This window comes from Ictalurus punctatus, chromosome 13 (assembly GCF_001660625.3).
Source record: "Ictalurus punctatus breed USDA103 chromosome 13, Coco_2.0, whole genome shotgun sequence".
In the NCBI taxonomy this organism is placed as follows: domain Eukaryota; kingdom Metazoa; phylum Chordata; class Actinopteri; order Siluriformes; family Ictaluridae; genus Ictalurus; species Ictalurus punctatus.
The window spans coordinates 7,740,081-7,752,236 of NC_030428.2; positions in this window are offsets into that span (position 1 = coordinate 7,740,081).

Here is a 12,156-nt window from a genome sequence, read left to right on the forward strand (position 1 = left end):
AACATGTTGACATTTCCCCTGATGCTCTGCTGCATAATAATAGGTCGTCCCATTAATGATGGGCCTAATGTGTTTATTTACCCTGTAATCGCTCACCTTTCACTCCACTGTAATGACAGAGCACTCAGGCAATACTGTTGGATCACACCAAATAAGGAGCTCACAGCCAGTTGTTACATTGGGAATGAGGAATGTAGGACACACAGAGAAAAATCTAGATTGATATAATGTTCAGGAGTCTGGCGATGTAATGGCACTGTAAAGCTTTTCAAATGATTAAAGCAAATCTAATTAGTCTGGCTTTTAATTGAGATATAGTTTTGTCTCAATTATTTTAATATATTTAATTGTTCCTTGTTAATCCTGCAGTTCTTATTTTGATTTTACATTATTACTTTACAGTTTTTCATTATCTAAAGCAGCCTTATAAATCTTTTAGATTTGTAATATAAATGACGCTGTGCCATGGCAATAACTAGCTATTAGCTAGTTTCGGAAGATTTTTCCCCTTTAACTTCTCACCTATCTACTGCTGTCAAATCCAAATGAAAACAGTGACATCCTGATAATTTGATTGCACATTGTAGCCTATCATGTGGAAAAGCATTTCAAGATTACCCAATCAGCAGTGAGAACATATGATATACAGTAAATGTGTGTTTATGAGGGCACAGATGAAAACCTAAATATGTTTGATTTTAGATTCTTAATATGGCCAAATCAGGTTCCTCTGAATAAATACTTAATGTTAGTTCCTTAATGTCAGCTGTTGTATTGTGTAAAGTTATTTGTGACATACTAATGCCATGATTATGCTCATTATTAACTATTGTATTGATGGTACCATAATGTTATGTAATGTAATCCAGAAATTAACAAATAACTTGTCTTGTGCAACAAAATATTTAATTCAATAAAAGGAATCAGTTTAACTGGAGTCAAAGCAGTTTATGGAAGAAGAGAAGGATAACATAATGAAATTCAGCATTGTGAATTCTGCAATGTGGCCCTCACAAAAAAATTTTTTATCCTGGTTACTGCACTGAGTTGAGGTGAGAGCAGTACATAACATGAAATCTGTGTACTAGTTGTATTACAAAAGAAGGTGAACATTTATCGCTGAAGTATTTACGAAATGATTTAGAGACTTGCTCAAACAAGACATCACGTCATAATTAATGATAGTTAACGATTTGAGATAACTGCAATCTTTATCTTTTGCCGTATTGGCACTGTTTATGTGAAAAGGAAAACAGCAAGCTGTGGAGAGAGTCAATGAAGTGACTTGAACACGAAGCTTGCATGTGGTATGGCATTGCTCCGATCCATGAGGTCATTTTATAAAACTAAAATGCAATGACGTCGAGCTCCAGGAACACAATAATTACAGGTGCAGACAACAGAGTCTGGGGTTCTGTGGTCAGTCGGGCCAATGATTCAGCCGGATAAGAAGCTGCCCTGCACGCACAATGTAATACTCTGTGCTTTTTGGCCAAGACATGCACGTAATCAGTCCATGACGACCTGGCTACTTATGACAGCTCCTCAGAAATCTCACTGGAGGTTGTGCAATGATTTGCTGTCAAATCAGGCAGAACTCACAGCTAATCAAACAGGCCTTTTATTTCTGTTTGAGCGAGACGCTTCACAGGATGATGTGGCTGTGAAGAGCAGGAACTAGACGACTAGAAATCCTTTCAGCATTGTGTTTGTGTGTCTGTGTGTGTGTGTGTGTGTATTGTTGGGGATGGTAGGTGTACAAAGAAAAATCCCCTCACCTAGATGCAATGGTGCATGGGAGACATTGCTCTCGTCCCGTTTGATCTCCACAGGAGGGTTTATAGAATGGCTCCTCTCTAATCTTCCCTGTCTGTAAATGAAGGGCCCTTCAGACAGAAGCTCAGCAGGGACGTAAACACTGGAGGAGACACGCCAGTGGCACCACTGTAACATGCTCTTACACACAAGCTCACAAACACACAGGTGTACATGAAGCACACTCATTGTGCAATGCAGTGTAGCCAATGTATGGAATATATGTTATGGAATATATATATACAAACACACACACACACACACACACACACACACACACACACACACACACACACACACACACACACACACACATATACTATGAACATAATATATAGTAAAAATTAAGTACAGTTAAGGTTTCCGAGAAACAGGACCAAAGTCAGCTGTAGTAAAATATATACACATAAATGTCTGCATATTCAACAAAGTGACAACCATATTGCCTACATACGCACGCCTCCACAGCAAAAGGATGCAGGACATGTTATACTGTGCTTATTAAAATGTTTTTTGTTTGTGCCATGGCGTCTTTATTTACTTCGGTGTAGGTGCTGTGGGTGGGTGGATTGTCTGGCTCTGTGAATGTGCTGTCTCTCGTTTTGCCGGCGTGTTTAAAGTGCCTCAGCATTCCAGAGAGTTTTTTAAAAGATCTTTGAAGTGTCGCGCTATAACTTAGGTGTGGCAAAGCACATAGCTTTAGGCTGACTGTAATCACCAGAACGCTGAGCTGATGTGTTGCTCATATCAAGTTCAACAGAATATGTGAAGCTCTGAGAATGAAAGTAAGGGATTGAGCATTTTTGAGTGTTTCATAAATTTTTTAATTTTTTTTTAAAGGGTGTCTCCATATGTGTGTGTGTGTGTGTGGGTGTGAGTGTATGTGTGTGTAGTCTGATCATGCTTCCTGTCTCCATTTCTGCTGGCCCACATATACAGTGAGAGAACTTTGGGCGGACTGCAGGCCACATGACATTTCAGTGCTCTTGCAGAGTGATGTGTTCACTCCCTCCCTCCCTCCATCCCTCCCTCCCTCCCTCCCTTCCCTCCCTTCCCTCCTTCTCCTGCCCTTCAAAGCTTCGACATGTCATCTCCCACCACAAAAACAGAGGTGGGAAGACTCACTGGCGCTACTGCTGCCTCAGGGCGTCTGGCACTAAAGCTGCCTGCAAATACAGCAGGCAGAGGAGGAGAATGAAAAAAAAAATAATAAAAAAATACAGGGTGTGTATTAAACAAGGCTCTTAAAGCCTACGGCACCAAACCGTGGTGGAGCGCATGTTTGTGTGAGTGCGCAAGCGATAGGTGGCAATCAGGGTAAAAGGCCTGGAATCGTCAGAGGACAACTATGTAGTAAAAAGTTGAGAAAATATTAAAGCTGCACTTCCAGGTTTGATGCCCCTATTTCAGTAATACAAACTCCTTGAACTCGTGCATGTAAAGATGTCAAAGACATTCATCTGTGACATTAATATGTACGCATTTCTATCATAAAACCACACAAAATGGATTGAATCAGACACCAGATACCATTATAAATGACAATCCAAATAAAACTATAATAGTTCATGCTCATGATCATGACTGGGGGTGAAAAAACCCTCTGAGATAGGGGCGGGATTTTAAAGGTCTGACACTACCTGAAGAGACAATAAAGCTTGTGGCTTTTGCATTTCCCAAAGCAGACAAAGTAAAAATTGTCACAGACACAAAGTAAGCAAATTTTCCCATTTGAAGCAGAGCACACTCACTCTCAGGACATTCATATGAAAAACTTAACCAAATAATGCAACAGTTCTACTGAAAGATAACTAAGATCCAAAGAAAACAGGACTGCATGATGATATGGCTCCTAATATTTGAGGCAGTGTCTGAATTTGTCCCCTATTCACCATATAACACATTATTTAGGCTGCAGTCATTTTGTAGTGTTCTCAGTGAAATCTCATGATACTCACCCTTATGACTGCTTTATTCTGGTGGTCTATCTGGAGCCTATCTGGAGAACATTGGGCATGAGGTGGGAACACACCCCTGATGGGATGTACCTACAGGAACCTAGAGGAAATCAGAGAACCTAGAGAAAACCCACACAGACACAGAAAGAGAATGTGAAACATCACTGATGGTAACCCGAAGTCAGGATTGATCCAGAAAGATGTCCTGGAGGTGTGATGTGGCAATGTGCTGTGCCTAATGCAAAAACTAAGCATTAGTTTGCCAAATCTGTTGTTACAATATGCCAACATTTAGGTCTGACATATTTTCCTTGGAACTTCCATTTGGAATTAAACATGACATGTTGAATTCTGTGAACAAACATTAGTTTGTTGAGAATACAGCGTTATGTGCATGTTATTTTGTTTTTGCTTTGCCTCATGCCATACCCTACACAGGGGCTCAGCTTTGACCAGCCAGAGAATTTCGGTTGATTAATCTGGCAAGTTAAATGCATTGTTGTTACACTCTAAAATAACTGTATTATTTATTCTCGAAAAGAAACATACAAATCTTTTCATCCTTTCTAACACCAGCTTGTTAGACCTAGCCAGCAAAACCTAGTTAGATAGCTAAGATCAGCCACAAAATCGGCACATAGCTTCAGTGGACTTCAAACACCAAGACACCCCTCACACTTGAATATTTTTTAAAAACAAAGTTGATATAATTACATTTGTATTGAATTAGATCAGCCAGATAATTCTTGTCTTTTAAATTGAAGAATATCAAGGTTGTAGCTTGTCGACATATTTAACTGCTAGTCTTTTGAGTCAGTTGTTTTACATGTTAATGTTCTGCTGTTGTCCATTTTAGGTTCTTCATGCAATACAGCATTTTTCTTGTTTAATTGTGTTATTGTGTTGTTTGGTTTATTACAACATATTTACACATTCATATTTTTGTTTTTGATCTATACACTATTTCTTTAAGCATTTGCACTACTTATATAAATATAATCAATATTAATGTTTAATTATTTTATTTTTTTCTCAAACATTTCAAAGTTACACTTTGGTCTTGTTTCTCTATATAACGAACATTCTAAAAATTGTCATATGAACAATATGAACAACATATAAATTGTTATTTTGCCAAGTTTACTAAGTTTTAAATAAAGAAATAATTATAATAATAAATAATAATAACCTTTCTGGAAAAAAAGCATTGCCTTTAAAAAAAAAAGTATCTGGTTACAATAGACCTTTTGCATTTGCACAATATAATTATTCATCAAACAAACTGCATCTTAGCAAGTGAAAATATCTTGAATATAGTCAAATATATCTAGTAAGGCAAGTGGGTTTTTATTGTCATTCCTCTCTATAGCCTGTATACATTGGAATGAAATGTTTCTCTAGGACCATGGTGCAACACATAACAATATTCAAGACTACATAATGTACTGTGCAGTTCCTGAACCACATTGTGAGACAGCTGGTCAGGATGCTCTCTATTGTCCCTCTGTAGAACCTTGTGAGGATGGGAGGGGGAGTTTATCTCTCTTCAGCCTCTGTAGAAAGTGGAAGCGCTGCTGGGCCTTTGTATTTCCTATTATAAGATTACAATAATCCAAATATAAGATTATTAAACCTATTTCTAGATATTTTATTTACTACTTATTTACTTTGTTGAAAATTTTAAAACTTTCGATTTTCTTTAGTTTATTGTCATTTTATAATAGGAAATGCCATATAAGTTTGATTTCTTTGTATGTTCCTTATCTATGCCAATATACAATATACAATATTATTACCCATAATGAACCATAAATCCAGCATGCAACTGATACTACTTGCACACAAAATACCACAATCCATAAAGATTTATTTTAGCTTGAATTTTTAATGTTCTATTGCCAGGAACATTCATTAATCTTTAGTAACATTAATCTTTAGTAAGCATTATTTTGGTCAGGGTCACGTGGATCCTGGAAATGCTGGGCATGAGGCTGGAATACGTCCTGTATGGGACACCGTTACACCGTCCTTAACACCTAGGGGCAATTTAGAGTCACCAATCTGTCTTCCAGAATGTTTTTGGGAAGTTGGAGGAAACTGGAGAACCATGAAGAAACCCTAGAGGAGACACAAGGAGAACAAGTGGACAGTAAGCTGAGCTCAAGATGTAACCAGGGACCCAACGCTGGTTAGAACACCACAGCAGAAAAATTTGTATCTAAAGATGTAAATGAAAAATATTGTTCGATGACCACTAAAACCTGTAGGTACTTGTTAGTGTGTTTAATACAGAAAATGCTTTTAATACTATTTTGCAGCTTCAGGTTGCTAGGTAACTGGTAATATTTGACCTGTTGGCCTACATAGTGATATGTCACAATGATGTGTTTCCAGACCACTCACTAGTCACAGTGTTTTCTGAAATCAGTCCGCAGTCTCTCTCACTGTATGCAGAAGAAAATATATAGTAAACAGTGAATGAGTGAGTGAGGCAGCACTTTCAGACAGCTCATGACTCACATTTGTTAAAAATGGCATGAGCTCAGGGAGGGAAGCTGGCAGCTGAGCATGAATCCAAATAATGTTACATAAACGAATGCCTCCAGCACTAAAATATCTAAAGTTCAAAAGATATTTAATGCCATTGTAATCCCAGCAAATGACACTTTCCTTCATTTATGTGAAAATGAGGCCTGCAGCCTCACAATAACAGTTTACTACACTGACGGTGTGTTTTATTTTTTGTAACTGCTTTATCCTGGTCGGGGGTTGTGGTGGACCCAGAGCGTATCCAGAGCATGTTTTTGGGAGATGGGAGGAAACCTGAGAACTTGGAGGAAACCACTGTGAACACAGGGAAAACACTGCTGCATGCTTCTTTGACATATTTTTCTTTTATATTTGTATTATTTTAATGAGCAAAAGTCAAATTTACTGCTGGGTGCCTTCCAAGATTGTGAATGTTTTGACATGCACATAATTCCCACGCTAATTCTTTTGAGTAAAATGACAGAATAGGGGGGAAAATGAGCATAAAGATGCTGAACAAAAACTATGTCTTAATAAGAGGGGACATGATATACAAAGAGAGAAAGAGAATTCAGTGTAAAAGTACAGCTCTCCCGGGAAGGTTGTACAAAGTGTCACGGCTCCCAGAGCTCGAAATACAACTTAAAGAACATGAGGGCGGGTGAAATGTGCCACTCAGTGTGACACTTGATGGTTCTCTGTGATCTGGGATGCTACACCCTCTATTGTGACAAATCGGGACTTCATTTCAAACATCTAAACGTGCCACGAGAGATCATCAACATCTCGCATAACATGGTGGTGATAAGGTTTTGGATAATGGATAATATAGCAGATGTCAACCGAAGCGACTGCTCACCACAAGAAATATAAACTGCCTTCTTTACGTGTGAAACAAATGGCAAAGAAGCAAACCCTGTGTGTGTGTGTGTGTGTGTGTGTGTGTGTGTGTGTGTGTGTGTGTGTGGGCATACTTTTACCTCTTGGTGGTTATCAAATGTCCCCACAAGGATAAGAATATCTGAAAGTTTTGATCTTGTGGGCCCCTACAAAAAAAAACTGCTTTTTCACAAAACCTGCAGCTTTAGGATTCATTTGGGTTCCTGAAGTTAGTCAGGGTTAGATTTATGTCTATGAGTTAATAAATATGTCAGTGGAAAGACCTCACAAGGATAGTAAGACTTTAATAGGTTATTAATTATGTATTCATATTAGCATAGACACTTATTTTGATCTATATTCTATTTCTTTAAGCATTTGCACTAATTATATCAATATAATCAATATAAAGATCGTATTCACGGACTGATTTCCTTGTTCTTTTAAAAATGCTTAATAAAACACAGTTCAAACGCACCTACAGGTGTTAACTGTCGTCTCTTTTAATGACTATCACCTGAAACCATTTTTAATCAATGTATATTAATGACTGAATGACTAAACTGAACTTTTTATTATTATTATATAACACAATTCTCTTTGTTTTTTCAAAACTGATCAAGCTAAACCAATCTATTCTGAGCTCTGGACCCTAATAATTTTCTATAACAGCAGATGTGACCATAATTCAAATGACAGGCATTTATTAATGCACAAATATGTTATTGTTTCTATAGTAACACCTCATTCAGAGGGACTTGCATTGTCCCTACATAATCTAAGGCTAATAACATATATTTTAAAAAAGTGTTTTTATTCAACAAAGAAAAATGTGTAATCATTCATGTAGTTATGGTGATGGGTACTGTAAGGAGCTGTTCCTTTTATGGAAGGAGTCTCCAGTGTCAGGGATTTGTAACAGTCAGCTGAAAATCTTCAGGAGAGAGGACTTTTTTTGGACAAGATAATTGACAAGATGTGTTTTTTTTTTGTTTGTTTGTTTTTTTTTGTCTTAAACTTTAAGACAGAAAAAAAAGAGAGGCTGGTTGACTAACTTGACTAACAGGAAGTTGTCTCGTGGACATTAAACCTCATTAAATATGACTATAAAGGTTAAAATCGACAATGTGTTACTCATTAACGAATTAAAAATTGTTATTGTCGGCAAACTGCTGTCATATAAGGGGAATAAAACACTTTGGCGACAGATGATAGGAAAACTTGGGCCACATCACACCACCATGCCGTATTTTCCTATAACAACACACAAGTCATGCTTTATTCCTTACATAACAGCTGCTCAGACAGTAGTTCCGACTTCAAGGCAAATCATATATCTATGTTAATGCATTAGTTCTAATGCATTATCTTTTCAATAGTAACAGCTCGTTTAGAGTGACAAAATAAAAAACATTGTGGTAACAGTTTCATCGTTTTATTTTATTCCTTACTTGTCTAAGGGATTTTAAAAGCCTAAAGGTGATAGCAGGTGATGACATCCTGACTCCCACTCACATGAATTAAATGTCAGTAGGAATAAACATAATGCTAAACTACTGGTTTTGTCAACATTTTGTTTAATTTGATCGCATTTAGCAAAAATAAATAAATAAATAACAATAAAACGTTTTAAAATGTGACACCTGTGCTGTGGCTGTATAAACCTTCCTCCCAACCCCTGAAAGCAGAGAGGCCTGGAAAACAGGCACAGAGCGCAAAAATTCATGTCTAAAAATAAGAGAAGACTGCCATCCAGTGTTGAGATAAGAAACTGCTTTCTGATGTACCTTTTATTCTTCATATCACATAAAGCATATTACAATTGCAGTTAAAATGAACATAGCCAATAGTAATAGTGATGAGAGTTCATTCACGTAAGATGTGCGGTTGAAAATTTACTCACATACTTGCACAATGCAAATATTTCTGACGATATGTACATATGTATCTCAGCAGTAATTAAAGTAGGAACATCAATAAAGATTAAAAAGTATGAAGTGAGGAATAGAGAGTGATGCCTTGCCCTGATGGAATGTACCTGAAATAAGAGGCTTTAGCTAGTTGAAACGGGACCTTTCAGGTGGCCTGTGGAATGGCTGCCCTAAGGTGCCATGGGAGGGGAGCCCGGGGCATCATGGGTGGAGAGGTCAGGAACAGCTCGTTAGACTGGAGTTGTCTTAGCAATTAGCCTTCACATGCAACACCTGAGTTTGACATGAGGCACGTGGAGATTAAACAAAAATAAATCCTTGTCATGTAAATCATTGATTCAACGTATAAGCTAATTAACAAGGCTGAAGCGAGGAGGGGGGGCATCTAAATGGATTGAATGCTGATTTAAGAGTTTAATTAGAGAATCAGGGATAGAGGAGGAAAGAGTGAAAGAATCGTAAGATTGCCAAGGCAAATAGCATTAAGAAAATCTCACATATTTGAGTGTCAAATATTATTTTGAATAGTATATATAGCATACAACACAGGTTTTATGCCAAGAAAATATGCTCATTTTGTTTATATGGGCAGTGCTCTAAGTGTTTGTACAATCACTAAACATCTTTAGATTAATCACAAATAAACTATAATACAATAAAATTAATTATTTCCAATTTGCAAAAGGTTTACCTAGAAGGATAGATGAGCACAGACTTGAGACATTCATACACAATATCATGTATTTGCCAATTTGAAAAACAAAAAATATCTGTTGAAGCAAAGCAGATTTACAGAAATCACAATATTGATATTTCCCAAGACTGGATTTTCAAGATGTGACATTCAGGATGAAATGCGTAGGAAGAAATCCCAATCCTCCACCTGATACGCTTGACTTAAAGGTCCTTAAGGGACACTCAGATACATCTGAGATTTAGTGAAGACTGTTACTTATTTATTTATTTATTTTTATTATAAAGAATACAGTAGATGGTGTGAGAGCCAGTCTTGTGAAGCAAAGTCTTGTGAAGCAAAGGGTCCCATTGAGAATTTTGATTTACTCCGTGAAGAAAAAAAAAAAAGAAAAAAAATCACACTAATGTCTAGTGCTTTTGAGCAACATGATGTGTCAGGAGGACATAATCAACAGAATAGAGCATGCCAATATAAATAAAACAAAAACATTTCCATTCATTATACTTCAAAAACTGACTCGGTGATTTCAAAGGAAGGCCACATGATCCTTACACAACATGAACCTTACACACCTTACACAAGACTTGCACACCTCTGTATGTTTTTTAAAATGCCTTAGAGTCATGTTATATAACATGAGATAAATAAAAAGGCAACCTGAGTGAACATACAACACTGTTTTTTGAAGCAAAAAAAAGTTGTCCAAAACCCATCACCCATGTGAAAAACTAATTGCACCCTTAAACTTAAAATCTAGTTGTGCCACCTTCAGCAGCAATAACTGCAACCAAACGTTAACAATAACTGGAGATCAGTCTTTCACTTACTGCACGTCTAAGACTAGGATTTAGTCCTATGCTTTGGATCATTGTCTTGCTGCATAATCTAGTTGCGCTTCAGTCTCAACTAACGGACCGAAATTCTCTGACATTCTCTAATATTTTCTGGTAGAGAGCAGAATTTATGTTTCCCTCAATTATTGCAAGTTGCCTAGGCCCACCAAGCAAAGCATCCCCACACCATCACACTTCCACCACCATGCTTGACCGTATGTATGATGTTCTTTTTGTGGAATTCTGTGTTTGGTTTATGCCAGATGTAATGGGAACCCTGTCTTTCAAACAGTTGCACTTTCGACTCATCAGTCCACAGAACATTCTCCCAAAAGTTTTGAGGATCATCAAGGTGTGTTTTGGCAAAATTCAGAAAAGCCTTAATGTTCTTCTGGGTTAGCAGTGGTTTTCACCTCAGCACTCTGACCTTTATTGATGTAAGAGAGGCATGTAGGTCCTTTGATGTTGTCCTTGGGTCTTTTGTGACTTCCTAGATGAGTAGTTGCTGTGCTCTTGGAGGAATTTTGGAAAGTCGGCCACTACCTCGGAAAGGTTCACTACTGTGCTGAGTTTTCCCATTTGGATCTAATGGCTCTCAATGTGGTTCTTTGGGGTCCCAGAGCCTTTGAAATCGCTTTGTAACCCTATCCAGACTGATGTGTTTCAATCACCTTCTTCCTCATCATTTCTGGAATGTCTTTCAATTTTGGCACAGTGTGTTATTGGGAAAGACCTTTTAACCAACTTCATGCTGTTGAAAAAGTTCCATTTAAGTGTTGATTTGATTGAACAGGGTTTGCAGTAATCAGGCCCGGTTATGTCTAATCCAGCTGAACCCCATTTTCATAGATTTGGGGAATTAGTAACTATGGGGGCAAATAAATTTTCACACAGGCCCAGTTGGTATTAGATACATTTATTGCTTCAATAAAAAACTATCATTTTAAAACTGTATTTTGTGTTTACTCTGGTTGCCTTTGTTTTATCTTAGATTTTTGTTTTAATTTCTGAAACAATTTAGTATGAGATCTACACAAAAACAGAAGAAATGGGACAAAAAAAAAACCCTTTTGACAGCATTGTAAGTGCATAAAGATTCTTTCCTGTAAGGATTGATCAAGTGTTACATTTTTAATATAATTCACACACACACACACACACACATACACACACACACACACACACACACACACACACACAGACACACACACAAACATAATGGCAAACTGGGCCCATCTGACAGAGGAGATCCTGTGATTACATCTGAAATATGGAGCTGTGAGAGTAGGATAACACAAAGACTGCTGCGGATGTGTTGTGGACCTGGCCTGAGGGCTCACTCCCTTGGGTAAAAAGAAATACTGTAAACATGTCCATCCTCCCTTTGTTCCATTAAACCTCCCCTTTACAGACACACGATTTCTCCAGCAAGTGTACATTACCTATGCAATCACATCGTCTCTCACACGCCACACAAATCTCTGACTTCTGTAAAAGAAAGGAAAGGGTCATTA